This window comes from Polypterus senegalus, chromosome 3, assembly GCF_016835505.1.
Source record: "Polypterus senegalus isolate Bchr_013 chromosome 3, ASM1683550v1, whole genome shotgun sequence".
NCBI classification, from domain to species: Eukaryota; Metazoa; Chordata; class Cladistia; order Polypteriformes; family Polypteridae; genus Polypterus; species Polypterus senegalus.
The window spans coordinates 63,776,032-63,787,779 of NC_053156.1; the positions used below are offsets into that span (position 1 = coordinate 63,776,032).

The following is an 11,748-nucleotide window of genomic DNA, read 5'->3' on the forward strand; positions in this document are numbered from 1 at the left end:
TATCCTATGAACAATTACATTACAAATTTAACATTCGAGCTACACATTTCTTTCACTATCTTCAAATTAGGAACTTTATTAAACAGAACCTGCCTGATTTTCCTCATCTTGAACCCTCGTCCATGCTGGAAAAAATATTGCTCAATCTCAAGGATTTAGACACCATCTCTGCAATATATCAAATTATTTTACAATCCCGCCCTTTCAAAGATCCAAGAGGACACTGGGAAAAAGATCTGTTAATCAATATATCAGAAAAGGAGTGGAAAATAGCAATGCAGAGAATTCACTCGAGCTCCATATGCGCAAAGCATACAATTATTCAACTCAAAATTATATATCGAGCACATCTGTCTCGACTAAAACTCTCCAAAATGTTTCCAGGGCATGATCCAGCCTGCGAACGCTGCAACCAAGCTCCAGCCTCACTGGGTCACATGTTCTGGGCCTGCGCAAAATTAACATCATTCTGGACCAATATTTTTAATTACCTCTCAGACAGCCTTGGTGTCACAATCCCTCCTAACCCATTAACAGCTGTGTTTGGGGTTATAAATGGTTTTAAAGTGGAGAAGGACAAACAAACTGTGATTGCATTCACTACACTTTTGGCATGCAGACTTATCTGGCTAAACTGGAAGAATCCTAACTCTACTTTTTTAAGTCAGTGGGTAACTGATGTTTTATACTATTTGAAATTGGAAAAAATCAAATACTCAGTTAGAGGATCTGTGCAGATTTTTTTTCAAAACATGGCAGGATCTAATCAGTAATATTTTAGAATAAGCTCTTAAAGCACAGAGGAAGCAATTATTTCTGCATTTCTTTTTCTTCTCCATCCATCTCTATTGGCTTATCCAACTCATCAATTTAGGTATGTTTACAAGCCTTAAGTTTTACTCCGCTGGCCATGCTCTCTCTCTCAGGGGTGGGGTTCGACTTGTTCTTCATCCTACTTTTTGTAACAACTGATTGATTTGTATGGAATGATTGCAATAAAATTAAAAAAAAAAAAGACTGGGTGAATGTTAGCTTAGTTTAATTTCATGCTTGGGAAGATAACAACTGGTATTATCTTTGTTACCAGTAACGGTGTACTGCACGATAACGTGCAGTGAATACGCTTGACTTTAGCATTCCTAGTTGCCATACTCTTTCTCTGTACGTTTACCATTCGTTTGCTCAGAGGTTGATGCACTTTCTGCTTCCTAAGCAGCTCTTCTTTTCTCCACCCTAGCAGCCCGCTGCTTCTCTTCTTTTGTCTGCATCTTTTCACGTGAAAACTTATTGTTATTTTTTGTGTTGCCATTACTTAGTACGTTTTTCATTAAGTTGGCACTTAAGTCTTTAATCTGCCTCAAGAATGATTAGCGAAGGTGGTAGGGAATGAGAACGGTGCCCATACTGCATGCACCACACAGCCACCCTGCTGCACGGTGCCGAGAGTTGATTCTACAATAAAATAAAATAAAAACAGTAACTAAAATTATCACCCCAAAAGCGGATAGTAAATGTCACGTAGTATATGTGTACCACATTTCAAGTCAATAGGTGAAACGGTTTGCAAGCTACAGGTGATTTAAAATCCTGGACAGATGAACAAACAGCCATGGTAGTGTATTATATAAGAAGATCAGGCAAATACATCGGGCAAATGGAATGATGCTGCATTATGCATTTGTAGATATCAAGTGGCCATCTGACAGGATTCCATGTTAAGTAAGCTTTGAGAAAATTAGGTGTGGACAAATAACAGCACCACAGACACTAACCAATGTATGGGGAAGCAAGAATGGTGTTCAGGACTGCCGAAGGGGATAGTGAATGTTTTGAGGTGAAGATTTGGCTCCACCATGTATTCATTCAAAGATAAAGGTGTTAGGAGAAAGACCAAGGTATGGATTGTTTATTTTGGGTGCATAAAAATATAGTATTGAGATGGGCATTCTGCAGGTGGTAAGTAGGACCTTTATTTGTAGAAAGTGTACAAAACAGTGCAGAATCCTGAAACAGTACACATGAGTATAGATATTGGCAATTAAGCTGTTTTTGAAAAAAGCAGAAAGGGTCTGCTGCTTACTTGATATGTTAAGTCAAGACAGAGCTGTGGACATGGCACTGAAAACCAGAATGAAAGGTGCATGGAACAATAACAACATTTATTTATATAGTACATTTTCATATAAATGATTTAGCTCAAAGTGCTTTATGGAACAAATTACTGGAGTTGTCCACTCACGTTCTTACTTCTAAAGAGTCTCTCTGGTATTGTCAGGAAAGTTTATGAAAGCTATGTAAGAAACACTGTGTTGTATAGGGATGCGATTTTCCCACTGAAAACAGAACATGAAACAAAGCTGGAAAGAACAGAAATGAGAATGATCAGATGGGTGTGTGGAGTGTCACAGAGTGAAAGGAAAACAAGTACAGAACTGAGAAAAAGGTCTGGCATGGAACCAAAAGGTGTTGTACTGAGGAGAAACAGAAAACGCCATTTTGAGAATGCAGAGCAAAAGGAAGATGATGACTAGGTGAAGGGATGTGAAAAGGTGGAGATAGAGGGAACGAGGCCCAGAAAGAGACTGAACAAAGCATGCTTGGGGGTCATACTAGGTGACATGAGAAGAATGGGTCTAAACTCCAAAGGATGTCTAGTACCACCGAGGGTGGAGGAAAAAGATCTGGGGCCTCATGTATAAACGGTGCGTACGCACAGAAATGTTGCGTAAGAGCTTTTCCACGTTCAAATCGCGATGTATAAAACCTACACTTGGCATAAAGCCACGCACTTTTCCACGGTACCTCATACCTTGTCGTACGCAAGTTCTCCGCTCGGTTTTTCAGACTGGCGTCACCCAGCGTCAAAGCAATGCTACTGTTCCTGTGTGGTTACTCCTTATTTTCCTGACGCGGCTTTATAAATACACTGAAACTAACCACATATTGTTTATTAGTGTAATGCATCTGATTGTAATTAACTTGTAATAATTGTGAACTTGGCCCCGGACACAGACAGACGGACATCGTTGGCTCCACCACACACTGTTTATTTACAATACTATTTACAAATTGGACGTGCACAAACCCCAGTGCCTCTTGCACCGATTCCCCCAATGTCCAGGCCACACAGTCCTGTGCCTCTTTTCCTCCAGTCCTCACTCCAGCTCCGTCCTCTTCCACTAATGACTGGAGGGAGGCGGCCCCTTTTATAGGAACCCGGATGGGCTCCAGCTGCTTCCCGGCAATCTCCCGCAGACACACCTCCGTGTGGCGGAAGTGCCGGCTGCGCACCCGGAAGCCGTCCGGGTGTCCCCTGTCGTCTTCCCCCCGGGCTCCAGGGATAATAAGGCACTGGGGCGCCGCCTGGCGGTGGCCACGGGCCCCTACAGGGCTGGGCTTCCAAGCCCTCTACCCGAGGCCCCCAACATAACCAGGACGGTCGCCCCCTCACGGTCTGGAGGAGGCACAAGCCCTCCTCTCGTCCTCCTGGGCGTCCCGGCCGGGCTCCAGCCCAGGCCAGGGACCACAAATATAATGGTCCAGGGAATAGCCATAGTATTCCAAATACCATAACTGCTTAGCGTTATTACTCTCACTGCACCTTCTTCTTCTTTCAGCTGCTCCCGTTAGGAGTTGCCACAGCAGATCATCTTTTTCCATATTACTCTCACTACACCACTCGGAGTATTTATATCACTGTATCTTCAAACTGTACGTTTTGAAGAATCGGCGCTCTAAGCTTACAGATGGCTTAACGTCTATTAAAGAGCTGATTGTGTGGGGATCGGTTACTTGGAGAAATAAAAGCAAGGACTGCATGGGCGGCCATGCCAATATATAATTGAATATAAAACAGAAAGAGAAAATAACGACACAGCTAAAAACGCAGCGGCAAATTTCGACAAAAGTTAAACGCTTGTGTCATGAGCACGAGGCGGCTATGCAGTGTCCGCAACAGATGTGGCCATCCACCGTGCATAAGATACCATATTGACATTGGACTTTCTCTATTGGACATAGAGCCGCCCCGGAGTACTGCTGTAATAAATAATTTCATTGAAGGTCGCACACAATCAGTGCGCCGTGAAACCCATGTTTAATAACATGCTTTAACTATCATCATGAAAATAATATCACGTATACATCTCAGTATTTTAGTTATTCAGAGAGCTGTAATATCATGAATGCAATGGATTCTGTGTCCAGTTGGAGGAAGAGAGCCAGTTTAAGAAGCACATAGTGATTCACACACATAGAGCACATAGAAGATCACATACAAAACAAAGCATTTAATGTGCTAATGTGATTTGAGAAACTGGTTAATTAAACGATTTTAAGATGAAGTTTATGATGTTCTATTTTAATGACAAAATAAACTACGTGATTAAAGTGGAAATGTCGAGATTGAAGTTGACATTTCGTGCTTTTTCCCCACTGTGTGCCTTTTTTTTTCTCTGTACCCTAATAAGCTTTCATAAGACACTCAGACAGTGGGCTACAACTCGTCTTTTCACAGCAACTTTGATATGTGACTTCTTTTTTATTTCCGGCACTGTGCAATTTTGTGAACGTGAGCTTTCAAGTTTCTGAAACACGCTATGTCACTCGATCAACTTCCTTTTGTTGATTATACAATGGTTTATTTGAACAAATAGTATGTTTTTCCTTTGCTTCCACTTGGTATTCGCTGAAATTCTTATATTTTCCCCCGTGCTTTTCCCATTGTCTTTTCACAGAAGGCTGAGCTTAAGGGCGATTTATATTGATTTGCATATTCAAAGAGGCGTAATTCGGGGAGGAGTTCGGGCGGGACAGAAGGTGCGTGCACGAGCGTTACCTTTCACGCTGATCGGGATTTATGTAGCGGAAGAACGTGGAAGTTGAGTACGCACAGATTCCTATTTCGGCTTTTGTGCATACGCCATGTTATAGTGCGAGTTCTATGCACGGCGTTATACATGAGGCCCCTGGAGAGGAAGCTTTTAAACTGGTGATGATAATGATAAATAAAACACACCACTTATAAACAACATTTATTTACATAGCACATTTTAATACAGACAATGTAACTCATAAAGTGCTTTACAAGATGAAATAAGAAGGAAGATAATATAAAACATAAACAAACAAGATTAGGCAATAATATTATACAGTATGTACCAAAGAAAAGGAAAGGTCGAATGGCTAGGAGGCCAGAAATGAACAAAAAAAATTGTCAAAACAGAAAATTTTAATGAAAACTGTAGAATGATTGTTACTGAGTGAGACAGGCCCATAACAAAAAACTAAAAAGACAGTTTTGACAAACGGTAGCAAAAAGAATGATACTCCTTTTTATATGAACTTTCTTTAATTTAGTAGTAGTTTGTTCATTCAGTCATTCAATACAAGACCCACTGAGGATTTGAATGCAGGTGTATGGATCAACACTAACCACTGGGCTACCAAGCCATCCAACCCAGAAAACACATTTACACATTTCATTTCTGGCATAAAAGGTTGGCATGTATGTCGTTTTTTTCCTCACTGCATTTCTCCACTACTACAATCAAATTAGGCAACCATTTCGAAGCATGTTTGCAAAGCTAATAACAGTATTTTACTCTGTATGCTATATTGAATTGTTCAGTAATATGAATTATCTGTGCTTTGTCAAGCTGCATGGCTCCCATCACCCATCAAGGTTGATTTCGAGCTCTTGGGATATGGTGTTATACACTGCACCACAAGACATTCAATTTAGTGACCCACAGCAGATCACTTAAAATGCAGGAGTGGATGAGTGAATTCAATCCATTAACCTTGATTGGTTATGTAATGACTACAATTTTCTAATATCTCATCCAACTGTTTCTTCAAAGTTATCACGTTATCCAAAAGACTAAAAGTACATGACTTGGCTGTGTGTTCAAGATTCCCACAGCAACGTATGTGAAGGTGTGCTTCCTGGTTTCCTTTGTGAATTCAATTCCCCAGAGCAGGATATGGACATAGTGAGGTCCTAAGCAACAGAAAACGAGAGGCCCTACATGGCCAATGTTAAAAAAGGATGTGTAACAAACGAACTTGACAAGAATGCTTCCAAAATACATAAAAACCCACATACTGGGGTGGTGTTTTGCCCCATTAGGAGCTTAGAAATATGCAAGTAAAACAGGAACAACTGAGGAAGAATTATGAAATTTTGAGAGACCCCTTCAAACTATTAGGCTGTAAGCTGTGCCGTGTTCAGCTTATTCCTACATTCAGTCCTGCACATCCCCTAAATTCAGTGGCCGTGAGTCTACTATTCACTAACTGAAACAATTCTGTTGGAGCATCTTAATCGGGCCCTTGAGAATCTGAAGTTCTAGGTCTTAATATCCCCACAAAGCCTCCTCTGTTCACTTCGCTTAGCCTTTCACAGTCGATCTTGCCTTTGGAGGCACTTGTCTGCATTTCTTTGATGTTATATCTTTTTTTTGGATCTTTCTGACCACAAATACATTCGGTACTGTAAATGCAGTTTCACCAGTGTGTTACTGGGACTAACTATAATCTCCCTTGATTTGTTTTAATAAACCTGTTCGTTCTCTTGCTGAAAGTATAGTAGATTTAAATGTTTTATTTACAAGTTCATCCATACCTCTTCTATTACAGGATCGAAGATAACCCAGAACAAGACACCTCTAGATGGGTGAAATGCCAGTCATCATGGAGCACACACACCTGCCATTGTTCACACAAAGAATATATAAACTTCCTAGTTTTACGGATGAACAAGTAATTTTAAAATTAGCACAGGGTGATTGTTCAAACGTATCACTGACAATCACTAAGTGAAGAAACAAATGTATGAGATCTGTAAATTGCTTTGGATACATTTAGTAAATAAATAATAATAATACATTTTATTTATATAGCGCCTTTCCCATGCTCAAGGCACTTCACAGAATTTAAGAAAGAACAGCAGGGTATACGGCATATAGCATTGTACAAACCAGATAAATAAAGTGGATTAAGACAGTAAATTCAGAGAAAGCCTAACAGACAACATAACTGATGGTCTGCACACACATACAGGTTACATGAGCATCTTGACAGAGAGGTAAACTGAAAGAAGGGGAATGAAGTCAGGTAGAGCTGAAAGCCTTCCTGAACAGATGAGTTTTGAGTTGTTTTTTAAAAGAATTCATAAAATAATAGCAAAATTATGAATACAGTATTATCAAAACTGAAATGATCTTCCATCCATCCATCCATTTTCTAACCTGCTGAATCTAAATACAGGGTCACGGGGGTCTGCTGGAGCCAATCCCAGCCAACACAGGGCACAGGCAGGAACCAATCCTGGGCAGGGTGCCAACCCACCACAGTGACATGATCTTTCTTTTTTTTTTTTTTTATTAATTTTATTACAATCCATACATAGCAATCAAGTTTTTACAAAAAGAAGAATTATGTTAAGAACAGATCGATCCCCACCCCTGAGAGAGAGAGAGCAAGCCAAACTGCGTAAAATTTAAGGCTTGTAAAAATACCTAAATTAATAAATTCTCTGTGCTTTATAAACTTATTTTAAAATATTACTGATTAGATCCTGCCATGTTTTGAAAAAGTCTGTACGGATCCTCTAACTGAGTATTTGATTTTTTCCAATTTCAAATAATATAACACATCGGTTTCCCACTGACTTAAAAGAGGAGAGTTTGGGTTCTTCCAGTTTATCAGAATAAGTCTGCGTGCCAACAGTGTAGTGAATGCAATCACAATTTGTTTGTCCTTCTCCACTTTAAGCCCCTCTGGAAGAACCCCAAACACAGCTGTTAATGGGTTAGGAGGAATTGTGAGTCCAAGGCTGTCTGAGAGGTAATTAAAATTTTTGTCCAGAATAATGTTAATTTGGTGCAGGCCCAGAACATGTGACCCAGTGAGGCTGGGACTTGGTTGCAACGTTCGCAGGTTGGATCATGCCCTGGAAACATTTTGGAGAAATGATCTTTCAAGGTAAAAATACAAACTATGGCAAGAGGGCATCCAGACTTATGCAACAGCAACTTCATTTTCAATTTTATTTTTGAATATTCTGACTCACGACAAAATGAGTTCTTGGATGCATATACAAATAATGAGACACAGAATCTACACAGCTGTCTGCTTGCCTAACAAGCAAAAAGACAAGTAAACACAAGTTCTATTATTATCATGAGGCAGTGAATGGCAAGCTTTGATGGGCAAAAACTGCACAAAGTAAAAACAAACACATATCCTTTCATTTACTATGCAAAACTTTGCTGATTGTTTGCTTCTGATTTGTTTCTATTGCTATGCATGTGCAATTCATTTTTTAACTTGTCTTACTTATCCTATGAAATACTGTGAATTGGAATGTCATTTTATTTTATATTGTCTTTTCTAAATGTCTTTAACATTAAATAAAGGCACCGGTGCTATGACCCTAAATTGGACAAAGAGAATGGAAAATGGATGGATGGATGCCTTCCAGGAGTCTACACAAATATACAGTGGTGTGAAAAACTATTTGCCCCCTTCCTGATTTTTTATTCTTTTGCATGTTTGTCACACAAAATGTTTCTGATCATCAAACACATTTAACCATTAGTCAAATATAACACAAGTAAACACAAAATGCAGTTTTTAAATGATGGTTTTTATTATTTAGGGAGAAAAAATCCAAACCTACATGGCCCTGTGTGAAAAAGTAATTGCCCCTTGTTAAAAATAACCTAACTGTGGTGTATCACACCTGAGTTCAATTTCCGTAGCCACCCCCAGGCCTGATTACTGCCACACCTGTTTCAATCAAGAAATCACTTAAATAGGAGCTGCCTGACACAGAGAAGTAGACCAAAAGCACCTCAAAAGCTAGACATCATGCCAAGATCCAAAGAAATTCAGGAACAAATGAGAACAGAAGTAACTGAGATCTATCAGTCTGGTTAAGGTTATAAAGCCACTTCTAAAACTTTGGGACTCCAGCGAACCACAGTGAGAGCCATTATCCACAAATGGCAAAAACATGGAACAGTGGTGAACCTTCCCAGGAGTGGCCGGCCGACCAAAATTACCCCAAGAGCGCAGAGACGACTCATCCGAGAGGTCACAAAAGACCCCAGGACAACATCTAAAGAACTGCAGGCCTCACTTGCCTCAATTAAGGTCAGTGTTCACGACTCCACCATAAGAAAGAGACTGGGCAAAAACGGCCTGCATGGCAGATTTCCAAGACGCAAACCACTGTTAAGCAAAAAGAACATTAGGGCTCGTCTCAATTTTGCTAAGAAACATCTCAATGATTGCCAAGACTTTTGGGAAAATACCTTGTGGACTGATGAGACAAAAGTTGAACTTTTTGGAAGGCAAATGTCCGTTACATCTGGCGTAAAAGGAACACAGCATTTCAGAAAAGAACATCATACCAACAGTAAAATATGGTGGTGGTAGTGTGATGGTCTGGGGTTGTTTTGCTGCTTCAGGACCTGGAAGGCTTGCTGTGATAGATGGAACCATGAATTCTACTGTCTACCAAAAATCCTGAAGGAGAATGTCCGGCCATCTGTTCGTCAACTCAAGCTGAAGCGATCTTGGGTGCTGCAACAGGACAATGACCCAAAACACACCAGCAAATCCACCTCTGAATGGCTGAAGAAAAACAAAATGAAGACTTTGGAGTGGCCTAGTCAAAGTCCTGACCTGAATCCAATTGAGATGCTATGGCATGACCTTAAAAAGGCGGTTCATGCTAGAAAACCCTCAAATAAAGCTGAATTACAACAATTCTGCAAAGATGAGTGGGTCAAAATTCCTCCAGAGCGCTGTAAAAGACTCATTGCAAGTTATCGCAAACGCTTGATTGCAGTTATTGCTGCTAAGGGTGGCCCAACCAGTTATTAGGTTCAGGGGGCAATTACTTTTTCACACAGGGCCATGTAGGTTTGGATTTTTTTTTCTCCCTAAATAATAAAAACCACCATTTAAAAACTGCATTTTGTGTTTACTTGTATTATATTTGACTAATGGTTAAATGTGTTTGATGATCAGAAACATTTTGTGTGACAAACATGCAAAAGAATAAGAAATCAGGAAGGGGGCAAATAGTTTTTCACACCCCTGTATAACACTGGCATTTTCGATGGTCTTAAGGTTTTTCTCTCCTTTATCTTGTATTTACATATGTTTGCATTCCCTCTTGCAATCTTGTGTTGACTTATATTATTTTTGCATGCATTTAGTTCTAAGATGATGCCCACTGTTAGAGGCACTATATAAAATGATAAATATATTTTATTAAGTAAGGACACAATTAGATAACCCAACAAAAAATAAAAACTCAAACCCCAGTAACTGTTGTGTTTCCTTATTTAATTCCCCAGTTACTTACCCTGGTGTGTGCTACATCGGTATATAATACAAAACAAGTTAAATCATAGTAGGATCAATGTGTTCAGCAGCTGTAATAACTCTCACTTGAACGATACCACAAAGAGTTTACGCTGATAAACAGCAATGCCGTGCTTCGACTCTCATCTCCAACAAGGCAGCTGAGCCTAGCCCAGTTCAGCCCGAGCTGTACGATTCCCTTTAATCCACACCACATACGCAAACATCACAGCAAATAGTCGCACCCTGCTTAAGCAAACGGTAAAATTGAGAGTGTTGTATCAGAAGATAAAAAAATGATGAAATAAGCTCGTTTGTATACGTGCACTTGTCAGTCCTGCTCTGATAACTGGCTGTTCAGCCTACACAGCTCAAAATTCCAGCCAGTAACCGTGGTGGAGCTTAAAGGGGATTTGCAAAAGGAATGTGGGGCCACATACAATGGACCACTATGTATTTACAATGTGGAGGATGAACTCGCTCACGCTTTATTATCATTTTCGCTATCGTTTTCAAACTAAACATCTTTCAGTTTGGTATACGAACTCTGGTCTAATTCTGAACAACACATTATTTGCAAATATGCAGCCGCAAAACACACCCTTACAAAACAAACCAAAACCAAAAACTCTTTCTAGACTTTTAAAAAGATTTAAAAGTAGCAGCGTACCTGTTCAATTCCTGAGAACAACCCAACAGTTACAAATTGGTCGCCGCAAAAACACCCTTACAAAAACAGAATAAAAAAAAAAAACTTTGGACTGAAGTTTTAAAAATTCTGAAAAATATTAGCATATCTCCTCGATATCCGCCGCCTACACCGATCTGTGAAGTCCATAAATTTGATGCTGCTCGTCCAATGAGTTGTAAAGGCGCCTTGTAATGTTCAGTTCTAAATAAACTCGGCCAGCTCGGTGCTTCTTTGCTTTTCCCGTTCGCGTATGTGCTTGTGAACTGGGCCGGGAGAAGATTTTATATAAGGGGCGTGGTCATCTTCACCGTAGTCGCAGGCCATTGCTGACAGATTCAGCAGCTGCTGGGCAGAATTTGGAACAGTTGCTTTAGTGTATTTGTAACTTATTGTCAACATGAGTTAAAACATTCAAACTTAGAAGTCGTTTAAATGTCAAATTAGCTTTGTATAGTATAACATCTCACAGACACTCCCTCTCCTCCAGAACCTTGAAATGAGAAAGACTTCATGGTCTTGTTGAAAATATATAGGCTATACTGGAGCAGAAATAGACAGAAACTGTTTGACCCTTTGATATCCTAAACTGTGGACTCATAGATCTGAAATAAATCAAATAGAGACCTTTGCTGTATTTTCAGAAATAATTATCACAGTCAAGAGTGGCGTTTGGGCGG

General features: G+C 39.9%; 1 protein-coding gene across 3 annotated transcripts in view; it reads right to left on the minus strand.

Annotated features, from left to right (window-relative positions):
* LOC120525233 (transmembrane protein 272-like) overlaps nucleotides 1-11,329 on the minus strand; it is a 40,212-nt gene extending 28,883 nt beyond the window's left edge. For 2 of the 3 annotated variants that reach the window (XM_039747359.1, XM_039747361.1), the window contains exon 1: nucleotides 11,051-11,329. The gene's annotated coding sequence lies outside the window, so the exon portion shown is untranslated. Of the gene's footprint in view, nucleotides 1-10,381; nucleotides 10,549-11,050 lie in introns of those variants that run through there. The other variant, XM_039747360.1, reaches the window with a different exon arrangement.
* Between the last annotated feature and the right edge of the window lie 419 nt (nucleotides 11,330-11,748).